This window comes from Arachis stenosperma, chromosome 2 (genome assembly GCF_014773155.1).
Source record: "Arachis stenosperma cultivar V10309 chromosome 2, arast.V10309.gnm1.PFL2, whole genome shotgun sequence".
NCBI classification, from domain to species: Eukaryota; Viridiplantae; Streptophyta; class Magnoliopsida; order Fabales; family Fabaceae; genus Arachis; species Arachis stenosperma.
The window spans coordinates 31360468-31367230 of NC_080378.1; the positions used below are offsets into that span (position 1 = coordinate 31360468).

General features: G+C 41.5%; 1 non-coding gene across 1 annotated transcript; it reads right to left on the reverse strand.

Annotated features, from left to right (window-relative positions):
- Window positions 1-2552: 2552 nt before the first annotated feature.
- LOC130963970 (small nucleolar RNA R71) lies at window positions 2553-2660 on the reverse strand. The gene has a single exon (XR_009080085.1). It is a non-coding gene; the product is annotated as a small nucleolar RNA R71 (small nucleolar RNA).
- Window positions 2661-6763: the final 4103 nt, after the last annotated feature.

Genomic DNA, 6763 nt, shown 5'->3' on the forward strand with positions numbered 1-6763 from the left:
CCGGAAGGTCTAACCTTGTCTGTGGTATTCTGAGTAGGATTCAATGATTGAATGACTGTGACGTGCTTCAAACTCCTGAGGGCGGGGCGTTAGTGACAGACGCAAAAGAATCACTGGATTCTATTCCGGCCTGATTGAGAACCGACAGATGGATAGCCGTGCCGTGACAGGGTGCGTTGAACATTTCCAATGAGAGGATGGGAGGTAGCCACTGACAACGGTGAAACCCTTGCATAAGCTTGCCATGGAAAGGAGTAAGAAGGATTGGATGAAGACAGTAGGAAAGCAGAGAGACGGAAGGGAAAGCATCTTCATACACTTATCTGAAGCTCTCACCAATGATATACATAAGTATCTCTATCTTTATCTTTATGTTTCATTCATCATCTATACCCATTTGAGTCTGCCTGACTAAGATTTACAAGGTGACCATAGCTTGCTTCATACCAACAATCTCCGTGGGATCGACCCTTACTCGCGTAAGGTTTATTACTTGGACGACCCAGTGCACTTGCTGGTTAGTTGTGCGAAGTTGTAGTGATCACGATTTCGCGCACCAAGTTTTTGGCGCCGTTGCCGGGGATTGTTTCGAGTATGGACAACTGACGGTTCATCTTGTTGCTTAGATTAGGTATTTTTTTTTCAGAGTTCTTAAGAATGAATTCTAGAGTTTCATGATGATCAGTTGAAATCTGGCTGGCTGTGAAGCCATGTCTAATCTTATTGGACCGAGGTTTCAACTTATCATCACAAGAGCTTGTTGATTTCTATCAATCTTGCTGTTGGAGCAATGATCTGCTGAGGCTTGGCTGGCCATTGGCCATGTCTAGTGTTTTGGACCGAAGCTTTCTTTGAAAGCTTGGCTGGCTGTGAAGCCATGTCTAATTCCTGGACCGGAGTCTTAGACTAGCATTGCAATGATTCCTGGAATTCAAATTAAGAATTCTGAAACCTTTATTTTCTATTTTCATATAATTTTCGAAAAAGCACAAAAAAATTACAAAATCATAAAAACCAAAAATATTTTATGTTTCTTGTTTGAGTCTAGTGTCCAATTTTAAGTTTGGTGTCTTGCATGCATTGTTTATTTGATCTTGGTTCTATTTTCAAGTCAATAGTACAGGGAACTGAAGATTCAAAACATGCAGCAGAGGAATTACACAGAAAACGCTGGGCGTTCAAAACGCCCAGTGAAGAAGGACAGACTGGCGTTTAAACGCCAGCCAGGGTGCCTGGTTGGGCGTTTAACGCCCAAAAAGGTAGTGCACTGGGCGTTAAACGCCAGAATGTGCACCATTCTGGGCGTTTAATGCCAGGATGGCACAAGGGGGAGGATTTTGCTTTCAAATCAATTTTTTTTTCAAGTTTTCAAGGTTTTTCAAAATCAAATCTTTTTCAAATCATATTTTTTCAATCAAATCTTTTTCAAAATCAATTTCTTTCCTTTTTCAAAGATACTTGCTAACAATTAATGATTTGATTGAACAATTCAAGTATGTTGCCTTTTCTGTTGAGAAAGGTTTAATATTTGAATCACATCTTTTCTTGTTAGGCAAGTCATTAATTTTTAAAATCAAATCTTTTTAAAATGTTTTTCAAATCATATCTTCTCAATCACATCTTTTTAAAAGCATAACTTTTCAATCATATCTTTTTAATCACATCTTTTTCAAAATAGTTTTCAATCATATCTTTTTAATTTCTAATTTCAAAATCTTTTTCAAAAATTACTTGATTTCTTTCCCACTCTTGGTTTTCGAAAATCAATTAAAAGTTTTTCAAAATGTTTTTTAAAATCTTTTTAATTTAATTTTCGAAAGTTCTTCCTCTCTTCTCACATCCTTCTATTTATGGAGTACCACTCCTCCTCAATGCACAATTCGAACTATATCCCACTAAGTTCGAATTCTCTACTTCTTCCTTCTAATTTTCTGTTCCTCTAACACCTCAAGGAATCTCTATACTGTGACATAGAGGATTCCATATTTTCTTGTTCTCTTCTCTTTCATATGAGCAGGAACAAAGACAAAGGCATTCTTGTTGAAGCTGACCCTGAACCTGAAAGGACCTTGAAGCAAAAGCTAAGAGAAGCTAAAGCACAATTCTCTATAGAGGACCTGACAGAAATCTTCAAAGAAGAAGAACCCATGGCAGCGGAAAACAACAACAATACCAACAATGCAAGGAAGGTGCTGGGTGACTTTACTGCACCTACTCCCGACTTCTATGGGAGAAGCATCTCTATCCCTGCCATTGGAGCAAACAACTTTGAGCTTAAGCCTCAATTAGTTTCTCTAATGCAACAGAATTGCAAGTTCCATGGACTTCCATTGGAAGATCCTCATCAGTTCTTAGCTGAATTCTTGCAAATCTGTGACACTGTCAAGACTAATGGGGTTGACCCTGAGGTCTACAGACTTATGCTATTCCCTTTTGCTGTAAGAGACAGAGCTAGAACATGGTTGGACTCACAACCTAAAGAAAGCCTGGACTCATGGGAAAAGCTAGTCAATGCCTTCTTGGCAAAGTTCCTTCCACCTCAAAAATTGAGTAAGCTTAGAGTGGAAGTCCAAACCTTCAGACAGAAGGATGGAGAATCCCTCTATGAAGCTTAGGAAAGATACAAACAATTAATCAGAAAATGTCCTTCTGACATGCTTTCTGAATGGAGCATCATAGGTATTTTCTATGATGGTCTCTCTGAACTATCCAAGATGTCTTTGGATAGCTCTGCTGGAGGATCTCTTCATCTGAAGAAGACGCCTACAGAAGCTCAAGAACTAATTGAAATGGTTGCAAATAACCAATTCATGTACACTTCTGAAAGGAATCCTGTGAACAATGGGACAAATCAGAAGAAAGGAGTTCTTGAGATCGATACTCTGAATGCCATTCTGGCTCAGAACAAGATATTGACTCAACAAGTCAATTTGATTTCTCAAAGTCTGTCTGGAATGCAAAATGCACCAAGCAGTACTAAGGATGCTTCATCTGAAGAAGAAGCTTATGATCCTGATAACCCTTCAATGGAAGAGGTGAATTACCTGGGAGAACCCTATGGAAACACCTATAATTCTTCATGGAGAAATCACCCAAATTTCTCATGGAAGGATCAACAAAGACCTCAACAAGGTTTCAACAACAATAATGGTGGAAGAAACAGGTTTAGCAATAGCAAGCCTTTTCCATCATCTTCTCAGCAACAGACAGAGAATTCTAAGCAGAACCCCTCTGACTTAGCAACCATGGTCTCTGATCTAATCAAAACCACTCAAAGTTTCATGACTGAAACAAGGTCCTCCATTAGGAATTTGTAGGCACAAGTGGGACAGCTGAGCAAGAAAGTTACTGAACTCCCTCCTAGTACTCTCCCAAGCAATACAGAAGAAAATCCAAAAGGAGAGTGCAAGGCCATCAACATGGCCGAATATGGAGAGGAAGGAGAGGAAGTGAACGCCACTGAGGAAGACCTCAATGGGCGTGCACTAGCCTCCACTGAGTTCCCCAATGAGGAACTATGGGAATCTGAGGCTCAAAATGAGACCATAGAGATTTCATTGGACTTGCTTCTGCCTTTCATGAGCTCTGATGAGTATTCCTCCTCTGAAGAGGATGAGTATTCCTCCTCTGAAGAGGATGAGTATGTCACTGAAGAGCAAGTTGCTAAATACCTTGGAGCAATCATGAAGCTAAATGACAAGTTAATTGGAAATGAGACTTGGGAGGATGAACCCCCTTTGCTCACCAAAGAATTGGATGACTTGTCTAGGCAGAAATTACCTCAAAAGAGGCAGGACCCTGGGAAGTTCTCCATACCTTGTACCATAGGCACCATGACCTTCAAGAAGGCTCTGTGTGACTTGGGGTCAAGTGTAAACCTCATGCCTCTCTCTGTAATGGAGAAGCTAGGGATCTTTGAGGTACAAGCTGCAAGAATCTCACTAGAGATGGCAGACAATTCAAAGAAACAAGCTTATGGACTTGTAGAGGATGTTTTGGTGAAGATTGAAGACCATTACATCCCTGCTGATTTCATAGTCCTAGAGACTGGGAAGTGCATGGATGAATCCATCATCCTTGGCAGACCCTTCCTAGCCACAGCAAAGGCTGTGATTGATGTTGATGGAGGTGAACTGATCATTCAAGTGAATGAAGAATCCTTTGTGTTTAAGGCTCAAGGATATCCCTCTGTCACCATGGAGAGGAAGCATGAAGAGCTTCTCTCAAATCAGAGTCAAACAGAGCCCCCACAGTCAAACTCTAAGTTTGGTGTTAGGAGGCCACAACCAAACTCTAAGTTTGGTGTTGAACCCCCACATTCAAACTCTAAGTTTGGTGTTGGGAGGTTCCAACATTGCTCTGAGAAAATGTGAGGCTCCATGAGAGCCATCTGTCAAGCTACTGACATTAAAGAAGCGCTTGTTGGGAGGCAACCCAATGTTATATTTTATCTATTTTCCTTTGTTATTTTATGTTTTCTGTTGGTTGATGATCATGAGAAGTCACAAAATCCATTAAAAAAGCAAAAACAGAATGAAAAACAGGAAGAAAAATAGCACACCCTGAAGGAAGAACCTACTGGCGTTTAAACGCCAGTAAGGCTAGCAGATGGGCGTTTAACGCCCAGTCTGGCACCATTCTGGGCGTTTAACGCCAGAAAGGGGCACCAGACTGGCGTTAAACGCCAGGAAAGGGCAAGAACCTAGCGTTAAACGCCAGAAATGGGCACCAGCCCGGCGTTTAACGCCAGAATTGGCTAAAAACGCAATTGTGCATGCCATTTGGTGCAGGGATGACTTTTTCTTGACACCTCAGGATCTGTGGACCCCACAGGATCCCCACCAACCCCACCACCCTCTTTCTTCTTCACCCATTCACCAATCACCTCAATACCTCTTCCCCAAAAACCCTTCACCTATCAAATCCCATCTTTCTCTTCACCACTCACATCCATCCTTCATAAAACCCCACCTACCTCACCATTCAAATTCAAACCACTTTCCCTCCCAAACCCACCCATACATGACCGAACCATGAGCCCCCTTCTCCTATATAAACCCTTCTTCACCCCTTCATTTTCACACAACCTAAACACCACTTCTCCCCCTCTTTGGCCGAACACAAAGCCATTCCCTTCTTCCTCATTTCTTCTTCTTCTCCTCTATTCTTTCTTCTTTTGCTCGAGGACGAGCAAACCTTTTAAGTTTGGTGTGGTAAAAGCATTGCTTTTTGTTTTTTCATAACCATTTATGGCATCCAAGGCCGGAGAAACCTCTAGAAAGAGGAAAGGGAAGGCAAAAGCTTCTACCTCCGAGTCATGGGAGATGGAGAGATTCATCTCAAGGGTGCATCAAGACCACTTCTATGAAGTTGTGGCCTTGAAGAAGGTGATCCCCGAGGTCCCTTTTTCACTCAAAAAGAGTGAATATCCGGAGATCCGACATGAGATCCGAAGAAGAGGTTGGGAAGTTCTTACCAACCCCATTCAACAAGTCGGAATCTTAATGGTTCAAGAGTTCTATGCCAATGCATGGATCACCAAGAACCATGATCAGAGTGTGAACCCAGATCCAAAGAATTGGCTTACAATGGTTCGGGGGAAATACTTAGATTTTAGTCCGGAAAATGTGAGGTTGGCATTCAACTTGCCCATGATGCAAGGAGATGAACATCCTTACACAAGAAGGGTCAACTTTGATCAAAGGTTGGACCAAGTCCTCACTGACATTTGTGAAGAGGGCGCCCAATGGAAGAGAGATTCAAGAGGGAAGCCGGTTCAATTAAGAAGGCATGACCTCAAGCCCGTGGCTAGAGGATGGTTGGAGTTTATCCAACGCTCAATCATCCCCACTAGCAACCGGTCCGAAGTTACTCTAGACCGAGCCATCATGATCCATAGCATCATAATTGGAGAAGAAGTGGAAGTTCATGAGGTTATAGCCCAAGAACTCTATAAGGTGGCGGACAAGTCTTCTACCTTGGCAAGGTTAGCCTTTCCTCATCTCATTTGTCACCTCTGTTATTCAGTAGGAGTTGACATAGAGGGAGACATCCCCATTGATGAGGACAAGCCCATTACTAAGAAGAGGATGGAGCAAACAAGAGACCCCTCTCATCATGAGATCCCTGAGATGCCTCAAGGGATGCACTTTCCTCCACAAGACTATTGGGAGCAAATCAACACCTCCCTAGGAGAATTAAGTTCCAACATGGGACAACTAAGGGTGGAGCATCAAGAACACTCCATCATCCTCCATGAAATTAGAGAAGATCAAAGAATCATGAGAGAGGAGCAACAAAGACAAGGAAGAGACATTGAGGAGCTCAAGCACTCCATAAGACCTTCAAGAGGAAGAACAAGCCGCCATCACTAAGGTCGACCCGTTCTTTAATCTCCTTGTTCTTTATTTTCCTGTTTTTTGAATTTTTAGTGCTTATGTTTATCTATGTTTGTGTCTTGTGATCATTAGTGCCTATGCCTAAAAGTTATGAATGTCCTATGAATCCATCACCTTTCTTAAATAAACAATGTTCTTAATTGAAAAAGAGAAGAATTGCATGAATTTTGAATTTTATAACAGATTAATTACTTTGATGTGGTGGCAACACTTTTGTTTTCTGAATGTATGCTTAAACAGTGCATATGTCTTTTGAATTTGTGGTTCATGAATGATGGCTCTTGAAAGAATGATGAAAAAGGAGACATGTTACTGAGGATCTGAAAAATCATAAAAATGATTCTTGAAGCAAGAAAAAGCAGTGA